Source organism: Protopterus annectens, chromosome 14.part0, assembly GCF_019279795.1.
Source record: "Protopterus annectens isolate FY-2018-M chromosome 14.part0, PAN1.0, whole genome shotgun sequence".
Classification (NCBI taxonomy): domain Eukaryota; kingdom Metazoa; phylum Chordata; order Ceratodontiformes; family Protopteridae; genus Protopterus; species Protopterus annectens.
In genome coordinates, this window is record NC_056748.1 from 300,476,002 (window position 1) to 300,495,159 (window position 19,158).

A 19,158-nucleotide genomic window follows, 5' to 3' on the forward strand; every position below is an offset into this window, starting at 1 on the left:
GGTATGATTATTGAGCATGAAATCTAATACATTATTAACCATTCCCATGGTTTTTAGTACTTTCAAGGATGCATTTGCTTCTGAATGTGTTTGTCCAGACTCCCATCCCCCTGCCCCTAAGAAACATGATAGATTTTACAGGTTGCCTAACACACACAAAGTTCTTTATATAAACCCTACAGCTGACCCAGCTACTATTTGTATTGATTAGGACAGATTTTTGTCTTGAAAGACTTGAAAACCTCTCGGAAAAATCCCAACTAAACAACAATATAAGAAATAATGGCAAGGAGGTTCATAAAGTAAAGAAAATGGATCCTAAGAACCTTCCTTGAAAAAGAAAGACCGGTGACTACCTATGCACTTACCCCCACCCTGTTTACCTCAGCCATTCTTCCCAAACTTTCTAACTTCCTTTGTTTCCATAAAAAAACATAACTTCAGATGCTTAAGTTCTAAAAATAATCAAGGATGGTTATAGACTTCAATGCATATCCTTTCCTCCTCAATCAGGGATCTCTCATCATTCAAAAAAAAAAAAAAAAAAAAAAAGCAAACCCATCTGTTTTGTCAAATCCTTTCAGATTTACTGCCCCAGGATGCAATAAAACAAGTGCCTCATGGTTTTGACTCTAAATCTATAATGATCCTGGTTCTCAGAAAGAAGGCCCTTGGAGGCCAATATTGGATTTTTTGAAACTAAACACTTTTCTTTTGGTCCAAAAGTTCAAGATGCTCACTATACAAACTCTTTTCCTTCTGATTTCCAAAGCCTGTCTAGTCAATCTAACATTAAAGATATCTATTTTCATCTCTCAATTTTAAAAATCACAGATTATCTGGAGTTCTTTGCCACTGACAGCCTTTTACAAACTTCAGGGCATCCGCATTTTCCCTTATCTGAATGACTGTCTCATTTTAGCTCTATCAAAGAAACCTGGTAGCTCTTCAGTTCACTTTTCAACAACCTGGGTTTAAAACTTAATCTGAAAAATTCTTATTTATACCCTATTCATAGGTTAGGATTTCTAGGGTGATGCCTAGGCAGCTTTCTATCCACTGCACACTTCCTTCCAGACAAAGTGTCATCCATCCAGCTTCAGTTCTTGAATCTGGTCCATCAAAATAAGTCCACATGAAAAAAAAAACACAATAGAGCCAACAGCTATGAGTGAAGTCTCTCTTTTTAACTGGTGCTTCTGGTACTTTGGCTGAATACCTTCAAGGAATAACTTAAGCCACCACCACACAATATATTACAATGCTGTTCCAATCACATGATGTATTCACAATTAATAAATTAACACTGACTAACAAACAAGCAAACCATCCACCTGGGGGATCTCCCCAAGTCGATCGGTTTGTCACCAACCTCAACAGATAACTAAACTAGTTCTCTTCCACGATGCCTTGCAAAGGCATGGAAAACAGATGCATTTCCTTTTCCAAGGATGGGAATGTTTATCTATGCCTTCCCCATTTCATCTGATATCCAAAATCATTCTAAAGATCAAGATGAACTTGCCAGAGATGCTTCTGGTGACTCCCTTTTTGTCCAAATATTGTTTCATAAGTCACATAACCAGACACTGCTCCCAGGTCACCCCTGAAAAAGGACTGTGTCTCCACTGGGTCTATCTGTTTGACAAATGGGTATCATTTGTTCACATCACCCTCACCATTCAAAAACTCCACCTGACAATACAAATTACAGGTTTTGATCACATTTAGGCACCTTTGCTTTTGAGGAAGAGCAGCAGGTGTTAAAGGATAGTAGAAACCCTGAACAGAGAAAAATATACATAGCCAAAATCAAAAAGATGTTCTACTTGGAGCCATAAAAGAAAAGAAGATCTATCCCAAGGAAGACTCTTCTGGTTCTTCAGTACATGCATGAATTGCTCAAATCTGGTCTGATATACAATTCTGTTAATGTACACCTTTTCTCTATTTTTGCATGTCTGCCTTTAGAGTCATGCCTTTCTTCCTTATGCAGCTTAAACAATTTTTGAAAGAGACTACATAATAGACCACTTAAAAACAACTGGCTCCTTCTTAGTATCTTAAATCTGTATTGTAAAAGTTAACTCTCTTCCCCTGTGAAGCTGCAAATAGTTCTTCTTTAAAATTTCTTACACTGAAGACTTTTTTGTTTATTGGTTTGACTTCAGCTAGACAGATATCTAAAGTACAGGCCCTAATGTCATCATAGCCTTCTTATTTGCTACAAGGACGGGGTAAGTCTCAAAAGCAATCCCCCCTTTATGTCAAAGGCTGTTTCTCAGTTTAGTTTAAGATCATGTGTCTCTTTGTGCTCTATTCTGAATCCAGAACAGAGGAGAAAGAATACTCTGTACATTTGATGCCCATAGGCAATTGAGCATTTACTTTGACAGGACCAAAGATTTTAAGAAACGTAGCCAACTTTTTTACCTTTGATAGGAAAAAGAAAGAACCGACAGTATCTTAACAAATAACTTGCAGGTACCTGTCTCAGACAATCCAGTTTTGTTACTCTCACTATAGTATAAGCACCACTCAGAAAGTCAATGCTCACTGTGACATCCCCTCTATGGGCCAGTAACCAAGGAGCCTGAATTCTCATCATTAACACTGGAAAGGGATGTTCACTTGGAATAAAGATAGATACATACAGCATTTACAGAGGTAGCTGTCCGTATCAAGCACAATTTCCCTTAAGAACACACAGGGAGCACACTCAGCCCAGGGTCTAGGTTTCTCTCTATCTCTCCAGGTCCCCAATAAGACTTGACACTGGCACAGCTAAACAGTTGAGTCCTCAGTCAAGTGACCAATCCAAGTCCACCAGCACCTTCTCTGTGAAACCACTGCTTCATATCCCTGCTCCAAGCAGCTGACGCACACACTTTTTGAGATTTGATTTTCACACACACACACACACACACACACACACACACACACACACACACACACACACACACACACAAACATCTAGGAAAGTCTGGCACAGGTTTACTATCTATGCCACCTTCTGCCCAGACTATAAGGTAGTTACTGCTAACAGACACCCTAAAGCAATCTACTCTAAGGCTTACAAGGATACCCAATTATTATTCTTCTTTCAGCTTTTCTCAGTTTGGGGTCGCCACACCGGATCACCTGTCCGCTCATGACTGGCAGTGGAGTTTTACGGTGTTGAGTTGCCAGCCCGATGCCCAACCTTCCACAGAAGACACAGACACACACACACACCCACACACACACACAAACACACACACACACACACACACACACGCACTCACACCTAGGGCCAATTTAGAGTGCCCAATCCACCTACAGCATGTCTTTGGGATGTGGGAGGAAACAGGATCACCCAGAGGAAACCCACGTGACTACAGGGAGGACATGCAGACTCCACACAGAAGGCACTAAGCCAAGGATCGAACCAGAGAAGCTCTTGCTGTGAGGCGGCAATGCTAACCGCTGCACCACCGTGGCCACCCAAGGGTACCCAATTATACTGAGTGAAATTAATATTAATATAACTTGGAATGTTTTCACTAATGAGTAAGGCTTCACTAGTGGCCACAGAGTCACCAAATAAATATGAGTACTCTCTAAAGGACCAGCCACAATGAAAATTTTAAATATATTTAATAATAAATAATAAAAGAACATGAAAATATGGAATATCTATTTATAATAAACACTACAGTTTCAATCACAGGAAATATTAAAATAACACAGATGAATAGATTCACACAGATACAGAAAAACAGTACTTAACTAGTCTCACTATATTTCCCTGACTGATCTAAAGAATTACTATTCCATAGTCACTTACTAAAGCAAGGAAAGATTAAGTAGATGAAAGATCCTTCTAGGTCAGGTTACAAAAACAGAGTGTCTTGAGACTTCAATCTTATCTAGTATTAAAATATCATTAAGAGCTGGCTTACAGAATCACACACATCTGGTCATATGATGTCTGGTTCCCACACTATCATTGGATATAAGCTGCCAGGATTTAACACATAAGTGTCAATAATATACACACACATAGAGCTTTTCTAAGATCTGTTGCAATTCTGCAAGTCATAAAACAATAAAACACTTCCACTCTTCCTATATGAGCTAATAAACCATTCTCTGGCACAGACATTTCATCTGTGGTGGCAGTTAGAACTGTAAAATACAATTTTATGGCCTAAATTAAGTAATTTAATTTCTTACTATTTTTCACAGTTAGCTGGACTGATATTAACCTCTTCTCTTCCAGTATCCTCTGTTAACATATATACATTTAATCAGTTACAATACAGCCAGGACCCACTGTTGGTACATCTTTTAACACAAGTAGCTTTACAAATACATTTTTTCAACACAAGCATCTGTACAAATCAGTTTGATATAAAAAGGACATATAATTATTTACAAAATTCCATCTAGCTGTGCTGGCATATGTCACACATCCACTGCCCTACTCCTCCTGGCATAGCTAGCAATACCTCACATTGTCACATTTCCCACCCACCCCCTTTGAAGACTCAAACTAGTTTCTCAAGTGACCCTGGAGAAACAGTGCTTGATAAGAATAAGCCTGCCTGGGAATACCTTAACCATACCCTGTCTTGAGAACCCATCTGCATTGGCATTTCTGACCACACTACAGTGCTGCACTGTCATGCCATATGCCTGCAACCGTACGCTCCAACTTAGTAACTTGGCATTTTACTGGCTGGCTCATTGTAGCCACAGATCCCCCTCAAACTCTTCCTGCCACCTACTGCAGATACTTAGCACAAGGGCCTCCTTATCATGGTAAGGTTTCATCATGTGAACATGGTACAGTTTGTGCCCCTATCTCCTGCCTAGCAGTTCTAGAATGTAGTTAACATCACTGACCTTCCTTACCACTTTGAAGGGTCCCTCCAAAGCTGCCTGCAGCTTATTGTGTCTGACAGGAATGAGAACCATAACCGGCTGACCTACAGCAGACTCTTGGGCTTGAGCATTCCTGCCATCCCAGTCATTTTCCTGCTGTTGGGCTCCTGCCAGGTTCTCCTGGGGCAAGCCAATAAGCTCCCTAATCCTTGTCCTGAGGTTTAGGAGATATGCCACAACAGACTCCTTGTGGGATTTACACTAACCCTCCCACTCATCTTGAATCAAATAAAAAGGCGCTCTCCTTATACCTCTACAGCAACTCTAAGTGTGAAAAACCTTTGATTTCCTGGAGTACCTCTCTGTATGCAAACAGGAGATGGAACAAATATTTGTCTCACTCTGTCTTAAACTGGTCTGCAAATGCCCATAACATGGTCTTTAATGTAGACTTTAACCTCTCCACAATACCATTAATCTGGGGATGGTAGGGGTCAGTCTTTAGGTGTTTCACCCTGCAGTACTTCCACAGACAAGCCAGTAGGTCTAACATGAATTTGGCATCTCTGTCAGTCATTATTTCTCTCAGGAAACTACCCTGCTGAAAAGCTCTAGCAAAGCATTTTATACCTTCACTGCCTTGATGGAGGACAGAGCCACTGCCTCAGGGTATCTAGTAGCATACTCTACTACCACCAAGAAATACTTCTTCCCTGTGGAACTAGGGGTACACAGAAGCCCCACAATATCCATAGCATTCCTCTGAAATGGCTCCTCAATCACAGGCAAAGGCATCAAAGTACCTTGACCTTGTCTCCTGCCATGACTATGTTTTGGTATGCTTTATGCCTATATGACCTGCAAAAGGAATGTCATGGGCTATGGCTAGAAGTGCCAGAGAGTAGGCTATAAGCACTATCAAATGCTGTATTACTTCACCCTCTAGCCCTCTCTATGGATACACTCTCTATACAGTAACCCTTTGTTCCAGTATACAGACTCCCTTTTCCTTTAGAATCAGGTGCCTCTGTAGCTACCTCCATCAAGCCTCATAATATAGGGTCCGATAGCTGAGCCTGTCTCAATTCTATCTTTAAAAAGCTCCTACCAGTACAAAACAACAAACTGTAAAAAAATACTGGTTAGCAGGCCTGAGGACTGGAGTCAATCAGTAAAACAGAATCTTTAGCATACACCTTTATTTAACCGCTTTTGTCCTAAGACTTTTTCAGAACTCAATACAAATCAGCATTTACCAACCAACATTTATACTCACATTAACTGACATAATTATCTAATAATCTAATTAAAACTGATAACATTCACTTCAAATTCAACTAAAACTTGAAAAGTAATAAGTAAAACAGTGTCAAGCTTTGTTTAAATACAATTTCTTATTCTTTAAAAAACACCTAATGTTAATAACTTTGTTTAAACCTGGTGTTTTATCTGCTTCAAGTCTAATTTGCCAACAAGTTTCCCTTTGCTCTAAAAAATTCTAGTTGACTTTATCAAAATTTAAACAATCAATGTCAGACAATTTAGAAACAGCAGTGACAGCTTTACCATGGAGTAATAGTGGTAAGGAACCATTCCCATAACCCTTGGTCAACATTATACTGTTTACATACTCTTTCAAATACATGAATAAAACTACCAAAATTATCACCCTCTGTAAATTGTGATATAAATTTACTGACCTTTATTGTTTCTGGGGTTCACTTATTCCCTCCATGACCCTGGTAAAGATTCAGCATCTCCCTCTCATGTTGATGCCTCTTCTCCTTTTTCTTCAGCCTCCAAACCCTGCATTCTCTCTGCTGATTCTACTTCCAAAGATTTGTCCTCCATTTCAAGTCTCTTTAACTCCATATGGATTTTTAAGTCGTCTGAGGAAAAGGTGAACTGTCCTGTTTCAGATGGTTGGCAAATTCCCATCACCAGTCTGGTTATCCCCCTGGTTGCTGGTCTTAGCTGCAACTAAGCTGAACTCATTTCCTGTTTGGTCAGGTTGCCATGCACCAGTCTTTTGGTTTTGCATACCTTGGCCATCTGGTTCTTTGTAAGGTTGCCATAATCCTCTGATAACATCTTTATCTGCTTTCCTTGACTAAGCTAAACTAACAAATAAATAAATAAATAAATAAAACGTTGTGAAATGAAACTCTGAATGTTTACCTCATGGCTGCTAAGAATACACACACCTTCAGTGACAACTGCCTACAGACTACAGAAATTCAATTGATATCTACACCACACCACTACTCATCAATATGTGAAGTCCCCTCTCTGAGCCAGTAATCAAGGAGCCTGAATTCTTACCACTGACACTGGAGAGGGATGTTCACATGGAATAAAGATTGATACACACAGTACTTCCAGATGCAGCTCTCTGCATCAAGCACAATTTCCCTCAAGAGCACACAGGGAAAACACACATTCCGAAGTCTGGGTTTATCTCTCTCTCTCCAAGTCCCCAGTAAGACTCCCAACTGCACAACTGTAGAACTGAGTCCTCAGCCAACTGTCTAAGCCAAGTCCTCCAGAATCCTCTCTGTGAAACCAGTGCTCCAAGCAGCTAACACACACACTCTTTGAAATTTGATTTTCACACATGCACACATACACATACACACACACACACACACACACACACACACACACCTGGGGAAGGCTGGCACAGATTTAATAGCTATGAGCTCTTCTGCCCAGACTATAAGGTAGTTACTGCCACCAGACACTCCAAAACCAGCTATTCTAGTGCTTTTATAAGGGTACCCGATTATATTAAGTGAAATTAATATTAATACAAATGGTAGTGCTTTGACCAATGCAGTAAGGCTTTCAGGAGTGGCAGCAGTCACCAAATAGATATGAGTACTCTCAAAGGTTAAAATATTCTCTAAAGGACTAGACACAATGAAAAGTTTAAATACATTTAATAATAAATAATAAAAGAGCATGAAAATACAGAATATCTATTTACAATAAACACCAGGGTTTCATTCACAGGAAATATTAAAATAACACAGATGAATAGATTCAAACAGATACAGAAAACAGTGCTTAACTAATCTCACTATAGTTTCCTGACTGAGCTAAAGAGTTATTATTCCCTGGTCACTTACTAAAGCAAGGTATGATGAAGTGGGTGATAGGTCCTTCTATGTCAGGTTTCAAAAACAGAGTTTCTTGAGACTTTAGTCTCATCTAGTATTAAAATATTAGGGAGCTGGCTTACAGAATAACATCACACACATCTGGTCATATGACTTCTGGTTCCCATACTGCCCCATTGGCTAGAATCTGCCAGGATTTAGTACATATGTATCAATAACACACATGCATAGACCTTTGCTAAGATCTGTTGCTGCTTCTGGAAGTCATAAAACAATAAAAAACTTCCACTCTTCCATTCTTTCACACAGGCATTTTGTTTCTGGCTGCAGTTGAACTGTAAGATACAATTTTATGGCCTAAATTAAGTAATTTAGTTTCTTACTATTTTTCAAAGTTAGCTGGACTGAGATTAACCTCTTTTCTTCCAGTTTCCTCTGTTAACATATGTACATTTAATCAGTTACAATACAGTCAGGGCTCACTGTTGGTAAATCTTTTAACAGAAGCATCTTTACAAATACATTTTTCTATACATGCATCTGTACAAATCAGTTTGTTATACAAATGACATATAATTATTTACAAAATTCCAGCTAGATATGCTGGCATATGTTGTACATCCACTGTCCTACTCCTCATGGCAGAGCTGGCAATACCTCACAATGTCACATTCACTACCATAGCTGAAGCTACTTTTGAATTCTATTGGAAATAGTTGGTCTTCTGTTCACACATTTACTAGCAACCACAAACTAGATTCACCCTGGGATTCAATAAGCATTTTTTCCATGCAGGAACAGTGTAGCCACTCCTGCACAGAATATGGCCACTGAGCAATCCAGTAAACAACTGCTTTGACGTTCAAGACTCTGCTTATACAATTCCTGCATGGACACTACTGCATAATGCTAATTATCTCATTTGCTGGTGAAAACCATGCAAATGATGTGAATTAGTGATTCAGCAAGCAGACAGGCATCCCTGCAAGAATAGTGTTAGTTGCAGAAATGTATTCGGCTACTAGCTGAATACATTTCTGCAAAAATTAAAACAGAGGCATAACAGCTCAAATAAAAGCATGTATTATAATCTTTAGGCATGTCAATGGCCAAATATATGGCCACTGGCATGGAAAAGTGTTTTATTTTTATAAAAATAAAAGTTATTTATTTCTGGCCGATCTCGGAAGTTTAAGCATAGGGCAGTGGCGCACAAACGGGATTGTGCCAAAAATAAAAAAAAAATGTGAAGACTCAATTTTAAGGGAAATCTGCATTTTGCCATTATAGTCTATGGCATGCAGAATCAAAACAATATCAGGGAACAGTGGTTGTTAAGGGGAAAGGCTCTGGGGTAGTACAGTAACTATGGACTAAGGCAGTGGATATGCAAATGAGGGGAAATTTACTGAATCACAAAAATTGGGTATGCAAATTAGGGGAAATTTACTGAATCACAAAAATATTCTAAGTGCCAAACTGCACCTAACTGTGTAGGTACTATAACATGATTGTGTAAGCAGGAGGAACAACAGACATGAAAAGGGGGGGTGTCATGCATGGTGTAAGCACATTGAAGCCCTATGGCCCCCAGATAAGCTTAACTAAGCACAGCTAAGCAAGGAGGTGTGTCTGAGGCTGTATTGACTTATTCCATGAAATGAAGAGAGTGTTCATGTCCAAGGAGAGCCATTTCTCAGTGTTTAGATTAGCTAAACAGGTTTGCGTGGCGCACACTGAGTCTAAAACAAAACAAAAAAAAGAAAACCCCGGAAACAGCAGGACTGTTTACATTTGGGCACTGGGTTTGCGCGGTGTGCCTCAGGGCTTAAAAGGAGTGGAAATGGGAAGGGAAAAAAAAGGAAAATAGCAGAATAAAAGCAATCAAGAACAAATTACATAGCTAGCAGGTGGAATGCATCATAGTCAGCCAATCATACAGACAGCATGTGCAGCACAACAGTATAAACTATGGAAACACTTTAAAGTTTGGTTTCTCCCACAAACTCTGCACTATTGGTGTAGACATGCAGGGGAATTGGGGTTGCCATTGCTTTGATCCATCAATATGTGGCTAGAGGCTGAGGCCGGTGATGAGGATAATGCTGAAAACTGCCACAGACCAAGGAGGAGGAAAAGAGTGTTCAGACCCAGTAACATACCAGGGCCTACATGACTTGGAGATAGTAGAGCGCTACAGAGTGGACAGAGACATACTTCAGCAAATCATCGAGCTGTGCCAACCTCAACTCAGGCCTAGATTCAACAGAGGGAAACCCATCCCAATGGATACCAAGGTATGTGTAGCCTTAAGAATACTTGCTACAGGTACTTTCCAAAGACCTACTGGGGACATCATGGGGGTCTCACAGGCATCTGCATCCAGGATACTCCAGTTCCTGGATGTCATGCTACCACATGCCGGTGAGCACATTTACTTCCCCAACACCTGTGAGGAGAGGTCCAGTAATATGCATCTCTTCTGCCATGTAGCAGAATACCCAGAGGTACTGGGTCAATAGACTGCACACACATCCATATCAAAGCACCACCCAGTGAACAGGGTAGGGTCTACATAAACCACAAGGGATTCCCCTCTGTCAACTGCCAGGTCATGTGCAATGCCCAGGGCATTATCATGAATGTGTGTGCTGGCAGCCCTGGAAGCTATCACAACTTCCACATCTGGCATTCATCACAGCTGTACCAGGCATTTGCCAGTGGGAGCATCCCATATGGCCATCTGGTGGTGGATGCTGGCTATGCACTGGAGCCGTGGATGAGCTGTCTTCTTAACAATAAATGAATGGATTAGTATGTTTTGGTAGCATATATATGGTAATGCTGCATGCATGCAAGGGAATGGGGTGGCCTACTGGGATAGCAACAGACAACTGACAGCTATGTGGGACACCAGGAAATGTCTGCCCAAAACTGGCCTCCCACACTATGCAGTAGTACCCAAGGTGGTGTATCCCACTGCAATATATGTGTGGGGACAATTAACTGGGGGGACATAGGTCACAGGCATGGATGTCAGTGTGGGGGTCCCATACCTACCCCTCACACCCACACAGAAAGTCATCTGTAGAAAACCAGAGTGAAATGTCTGGTAAAGGCACACAAATGGTGGCAATGTTGAATTACCACCCTACAAACTCACACAGTGATAGCACAGCAGGCCTCGCAGTTGCAGTAAGGCTGAATCTCAAATGTATGCCATTACAATCTGACATGTGGTCTTTACTGATATGCCTCTAGTCCCCAAGACAGGGCACAATAGTATGGCAAATGGGACCAAAATGTAAAGCAAATATCAGCACAGTCTGTGCAAATCTGTACAGTTGACAGATGTGCCCCCCATATACCCACAGAAATGTAGTAACATGTATGGTTGCAGGGAAATTGTATCATAGCACACATTGGCAGGGATGTCCCAATACACATGAAACATGTTGCCTGTCCACAATATGCAGGGGTCAATGAACTATGTGCATGTGTGTCTAATACTGTCAGGATCTGGCCAGCCTGTTCTCCTGGCAGTCGTCTTGTACTGCCCAAGGTACAGTGCTGTCTTTGACCTTGGCCATGTGGAAATAACTACAGTGCCAACTATTATGCATGTCAGTGACACGCACCTACTCTGCCACTGATATACCTGGAAGTCATAGTGCTATGTGGAATATACTACACATATAATGGACATCTTGAAGGATGTGTAGCTGAGGTGCTAAGGCTTTTGTGAATATAGTGCTTTTTTGGTACTGTTGCCAGTGGTTATTTTCAATAATCCTTTTTTCTTATGTTTCCTTTTAGATACAATGGACATGCCTGCACAGTAGAATGCACTCTGTACCCACACCCACAACTCCCAACCTCTGACAGCAAGACATCCGGACAAGGGCAGAAATAAAAGTGGAACAAAGGCACAATGATAGGCATTTGTGGTAAATATCGCCCTTACATACTGAGAAAGTTGGTAGGGTTAGGTTTTGCAGTAGAGGGAATTGTCTGAAGTTTATGTAGTCTGAAACAGTAATGTCTGTCATTATTTTGTAACATCACTCTTCAATTATATGTAATTAACTTGCCATAAAAACATAAGTTTATGTACACAGGATGAAACCTCTGGCCAAACACCTGGACAACCTGCCAAAAATGTACAGTTTAGAGGTATGGCCACACAAGGATATGACATCTCAGGTTAGAAAGATACCACACAAGCAGGAGATCCCAGCCAGTATATCACCAAGTTGCTGGACTGTTTACACAGTGTGTCATTACTCAACTGACTGTAGCCACACCTCACAAATGGCCTTGTTGGGCAAGAATGCACATAGCTGCCCTCATGATATTGGTCTATGCATCATACAACTAGTATTCATCTGGTAAAGCACTGTGATGATCTGAGGATGTCTGGCACTAGGTAATGACACAATACATTGCAGTGTCAGACTACAGATATGTCAGAAAATGTGTGCTAAACAAACCCAGTACCCCAGGGAAAGTCCTGTGTACTCCTGACAGGTATGGCTGTAGCACACAAAACCCTGGACGGAGTACACCTGTCTCTGGAATGGAGTCCCACTCTAACTATAGAAGGTCACACTGGGCATGCTGCTACACTTAGAGAATCACAGGACATGTTGGAACCCACATCGGACTATATGACTGTATTGTGTATATATGTCTGTGCATACAGACAGCTATGTACATCTTAACTGTCCCCACACAAACACACATCAGACAGGATTACCCTCAGCTAGCTGTAGGTGGCCCATATGTTATATATCTGCATCTGTTGCTTGAGATACACAGACATATATATGGGCAATAGATAACATATGTCAAGCATACACACAAATAGATGTGGGGAAGTGAGAGACAGACAGTGATAGAGAGAGAGAGACACAGGGAGAGACAGACAGAGTGAGTCACACACATGGATAGTCTGAATGGCATACAGTGATATCCTGTTGTTGACAGTGGCATACGAGTTGTAAACAGTCGCACATGCCAGCATAAAAGGTGAGTCCCATTGTGTAATAGTACTGAGGTTGGGTTTATAATATCACATCACCTGCATGTGTGTGTGTGTGTGTGTGTGTGTGTGTGTGTGTGTGTGTGTGTGTGTGTGTGTGTGTGTGTGTGTGTGTCCACAGGTCTAAGTATTAGGAGACTGTTCACACTCAGTACACTTCACATTGCCCTACTCCACAAAATCTGCTGCTGTCATTCTCCTTAGAAGTACCATTGGACACCTATCACCCCTATAAGCTCTATAGTGCATGTGATAACTGTGTAACACTATAATTCAAATAACTAGATAGGTAGGGGTTCTAATCTCAATACTGGCAAGTGTGTGTGTGTGTGTGTGTGTGTGTGTGTGTGTCTGTGTGTCTGTGTGTGTGTGTGTGTGTGTGTGTGTGTGTGTGTGTGTGTGTGTGTGTGTGTGTGTGAGAGAGAGATAGCTGTGTGTGAGGGAGTGTGTTTCTTTGTAGGTGAAACAGTTTTAGGCCATTCCCACCTACAACACTTCCCAGTGCCACACTTTATCAGTCCCGCTGATGTCATCCCCCTTAATAGCACCTTTGGTCAGTTATCAGCACAGTAAGCTCTGTAGTGCATGTGATAACTGTGTAACACATAGTACAAATCACTACATAGGCAGGGGTTCTACTCTCAGATCTGGCAAATATGTGTGTGTGGGTGCATAAGTGTGTGGGTAAGTCTGTATGTTTGTAGGAAGAAGTATTTTGATACGTTCCCCACCCAGTGCCCTACTTTATCAGTCCTTCTGATGTCATTCCCCTTATCAGCAGCTTTGGCCAGTTGTCAGCCCAGTAAGCTCCGTAGCATGTGTGATAACTATGTAACACTATAGTACAAATCACTAGATAGGCAGGGGTTCTATTCTCAATATTGGCAAGTGTGTGTGTGTGTGTGTGTGTGTGTGTGTGAGAGAATCATATCCTGTGTGGGTTATATCATTTTGATGTGTGTACCATCCATGCCTGTTTACCACCTCCTGATGACATTACTTTATATAGTGTGTTAATGGCATCTGCCTCACATGCAGCATGTTAAACCATTGTACAGGCCATACCAGTCATCTGTAAAGATGTCTACGGAATATCTGGATGTTTGCAACCTATATGTGGTCTGACTCCCCTAACAATGGCCATGTATGTGATATTGTTGCCAAATAGGTCACAGTTAGTGTACTCACACACATGCCAGCATCAGATATCATACCTGACTAAAACACCCTGCTGATACAAAGTCTGTTACCCTATCACCTGTCCAGGCTTGTAAGAGCAATAGATGACTCCAGTTTCTATTTCTGGTGGGTTATCTCACCATCCATGAAGGCATTCATCACATTACATGTTGTAAGAGGTAGTGGGTTATGTCCCATGCATATAATCTATGTGGGGCATGTCATGTATATGTAGCACTATAGTACATTAAAGTGGATATGTAGGTTTAGAAATCTGTCTATTGCCAACTGTGTTTGTGTTACTGTATGCATATCCCCTATGTCAGTCTTTTCTGTGTGTATGCAAAGGATATACCATTTTGTCTCCATGTTCCACCCTGTGAACTCAGGCATACATACCACAAACCTGTCATACACAGTACCATGCATGCCCTCACCAACTGCATCAGGGTTGAGTGTATGAGAAAGAAATAGAAGGGGCAACAGGTGCTGACACATGAATTTGTTGAGGTCAATCTAATGGCTAAGCTTGTGAGGGACCTACTGACAGTACTCCAGTAACCTGCTCCATAAGTATGAGCCTGTGGTACTACACAACACTGAGGTGACATGTCTGAAGGCTACCTGTCTATGACAAGGGGTATGTATGCAAGGTCACACTGTCTGACAACAGTGTCCATCACACACTGTTGCATGCATACACACATGGTAAATGTAAATATAAAGCTGTACCTTAGCTATGAAATGGTCGGTGTATCTCCACTCTGCCATACTATATGTTGGTAATGTCTGCAGGGCCACAGCCTGCAGACACACAGACACATGGAACACAAACGGAATACAGCATGTCAGACTACATTCAGTCAGTGGTACTAACAGCAATAATGCATCATGGCTAATAAGGTACATACAACTTTATGTGCACACATAAATGCAAGCAGACAGTGCCTTACACAGTATTACATAGCTGCACTCTACTATAATAACCCTGTGCATCAGACCCATATTAGCATGTACTTGCATCGATGGTATGGATGACAGGGATGTGCCACAGGTATCATCATATGCACAGGGTGTGGTGTGGGTTTGCCAGAGGCTTAGGCTAGGCCATACAGCTGACATCCATGTGTGTGTGAATCTGGAGGGGTATCCTATAGATTGGCTATGCAGAGGTGCTGTGTGTGTGTGAAGGTGACCTGCCAGTGAAACAGATGTGTGTGTGTGTGTGTGTGTGTGTGTGTGTGTGTGTGTGTGTGTGTATGTATGCACACAGTCATGCCATGTGGCTGCCCTACACAGGGGTATGTTGGACAGCTGTGGACTATACATGGCAGGGTATCCAGTTCACCGTCTCTGGCCACGGACACATGAACTGGCCCTGCCATGGGTCTCACTGGCACCATCAGGCCCAATGCCAGATGCAGTACTGTTTCCTGATGGTGACTGCTGTCTGTTGGATCCATGTCCCTGACAGGACTGGCCAGGACCATGTGCCCATGGCCTGCTCCAATGTGATGTGGATAGCAAGCCCCCCTTTAGTAGTGCTGGTGTCACTGCCATTACGGAACTGTGAAGGTGCATGGCCCCATAGGCTCTCAGCTGATGTTGGTGCTGACCTACATCTACGTGGTCGATGCCCATCTCCCACCACACACTCTATTACAGACATGTCACAGTCGAGGATTGCCAAGGTCTCACTCCACCATCTATTCATCACCTCAATATTTTGGTGTGTGGCCTCAACAAGGTCACGTATGTCACCATGTAAATCAGGAAACGTTGCATCCAACACCCTGAGTATTTGTCTGGTGTTGCATTCACTACGTGCCTGTGCATCCATGACAGCCCAAAACGTGTCTGGTGACACCTGTTGTGGCACTTGTGATAGTGGTTTGATGAGCAGCAGTCCTCCTGCAAGCACCCCTGTCCACCCGCCTGTGTGGGACCTTGGCTGCACTCTGGCTATGGCCAGTGTCTACACTGACACCTGCCATAATCATCACACTAGCCTGTTCCATGACACCACCTACCAACTGTCCATCATCTGTGGCTGCTGCAGACAGGGCATGTGTGGGCATTGTGACTGTGTGAGGGAACATTGTGGATGACTGTGGGATGCTAACCGATGGCATAGATTTAGCCCCTGACAACACTGCCTGTGCCTGACTATGACCATCATCATTGCCAGAGTCTGCAGAGACATTGACATCAGATTCTGAGTGGGAGGGACCACAACCACCATGACCACCTGTGGGGGAAAGACAACATATGTAAATTAATACCTGCACTATACCATTTGCTGCTACACATGCGCACAAATGTGCACACACACACACACACACACACACATGCAGATGAAGTGGCAGACAAGCATTACACAAACCTTACAATAGCCAACTGATGACATTTACAACATAGTCAGACTACTACATACACAACCTGGATAGGCCCTCAACATCATGCAGTGCAGCCCTTTCCACTTAATGTTACTACTTATATACACCTCTGTGATACGTGAGTAGTGTTAGTAGGTAATGGGCCTGCAAGTAGCACACATTGCACCCATGTACACATAATTGCTGTTCACCTGTATAGCACAGTGGCAACTCCTACAGAACATACCTCTCAACTGTGCAGAGTGTCGCTGAATGTCTACATGTGTGGCTCATATTTCTGTCCTCTTCATCATAAATCCTGTGTTTGTCTGATAAGTTACTGGGATGATATGAGGACTGGTGTCACTAATTAATGACATATTTTGAGTTTCACACTTCAAAACCTGCAGAACACGTATGTTACAACAGAACCAGTTACACTAACAATCTTCTAATCTTACAGTGGATATTATAAGTGTAGGCACCCCTGTCAACATGCCAGGTTTGTCTGATATATAACATGAGACCACAGAAACCATGTGATAAGATTTCCCACATTTAATGTGACCCATAACCTGTGCAATCCAATTGAAGAACAAAAACATTGGTTAGGGGTAACATGTAGAAGTTGAAACACGTAGAATAGGCTGGTTGCATGACTGTGCACACCCTTAAAGTAATACTTTGTTAAAGCACCTTTTGATTTCATAACAGCAGTCAGTCCTCTTGGGAAGGTGTGTATCAGCATGGCACATCTCATCTTAGCAATATTTGTACACTCTCCCTTGCAGAAGCCCTCCAACTCTGTCAGACTTCAAGGGCATCTCTTCTGCACAGGTCTCTTCAGGGCACCCCACAGATTTTATATTGGATATATGTGTGGAATGTGGCTGGGCCATACCAAAACATTGACTGTCTTCTGGTGAGGACATTCTTTTTTGGATTTTGATGTATGGTATGAGTCATTGTTGTGTAGAAAGGTGTAAGTCCTCCCCATCCACAGCTTTCCAGCAGACACATGAAGATATTGGGCCAAAAGGGACTGATATTTTGAACTGTTCCTAATCCCCTCTACCTTGGCTAAAGGCTTACTTCCAGCTTATGAACAACAACCCCAAAGCAGGGCACTGTCATCACCATTCTTCACCATGGGGATGGTGTGCTTTTGGTGATGCACAGTGTTGTTATTGTGCCAAACAATCCATTCAGTATTATGGCCAAATAGTGAAACCTTGGACTCATTACACCATATGACATTTCCTCACATGCTTTTGGGAGACCTGATGTACTTAGTTTGAGAAATTCACCAGACCTGGATGTTGTTCTGTGCGTGAGAAGGCTTCCATCATCCAAACCTACCCCACAGGCTAGACATGTGGACAATACGAAAGATTGCTGTCACATGTAGTACACAACCAGTACTTTCCAGGGATTCCTGCAACTCTTGTAGTGTTGCTGTAGGTCTCCTGGCAGCCTCCCTGATTAGTTTGGGTCTTGTCTTTTCCACACATTTGGAGGGATGTCTAGTTCTTTGCAATATCACTGTTGCCCCATATTTCCACCACCATTTGATGACTGTCTTTACTGTGTTCCATGCTCTATGCAATGCTGTGGAAATGTGTGTGTACCCTTCTCTGGGCTGATACCTTTCACAAATTAGATCCCTTTGCTGCTTTGTAAGCTGTATGGTATGCAAACTATGGTTGTTGCTGTAGCAGGCAACTGAGTAAATTTAGGATAATTCTGATAGGACAGCTGACTGTTATTTGCTGTTAATCAAAGAGTCTCTGTAATTGATGGCAGGTGTGTACCCAAGAAGAGGTAATGCTGTAATAATATTGAAAGCTGCTACAACACAGTATTAGCTTCAGCCTGTGCACACGTATGCATCTTGTAAGTTTATTATGTGTCATAATTGTTCCCCTAACAGATTTGTTTGTTTTACAATTGAATTGTACAGGTTATAGGTCACATGAAAGGTTGGAAAGGGTTCAGAAATGTTTTATTGTGCTCTCATTTTTGTATATCACAAATACCTGGCATTCTGACAGGTGTGTGTACACCATTTATATGCATTGTCTAACACTAATTTATAAAATATGTCCCTAGTTTTGGGCCTTTATCCCCCATTTTGTCAGTCTTTGTCCAGATGTCTTGCAAAAACAGGTTATGAGGTATGCTACAGATATGTGACATCTCCTGTAAATAGGCCCCTGTGATGACTGCTGTGATGCAATGCAGTTAACCCCACCACAAGTGAACATGCAGATATTGCAAAACAGCTGAGAGTTAACAGTTGTGTGCATGGTCACATGCATGACCAAAACATGCCTGGGGTACTGGTGAGCCACAACAGGGAAATCCCATACTTAGAGGCTTCAGGCTGCTGTCCCACATCCAAACCAGAGGGACCTATGTAGTTGTGTGGGAGATGTATTGCCAGCAGACTCACATTTGGCATTGGTACAAGATGAATGCTACATTTCTGCACAGGTACAGTACAAGCTATGATAGTACACAGTTTGCTGTCCCTCACCTTAGATGTGCACTTGTGTGGATTACTAAACCCTCCCATAAA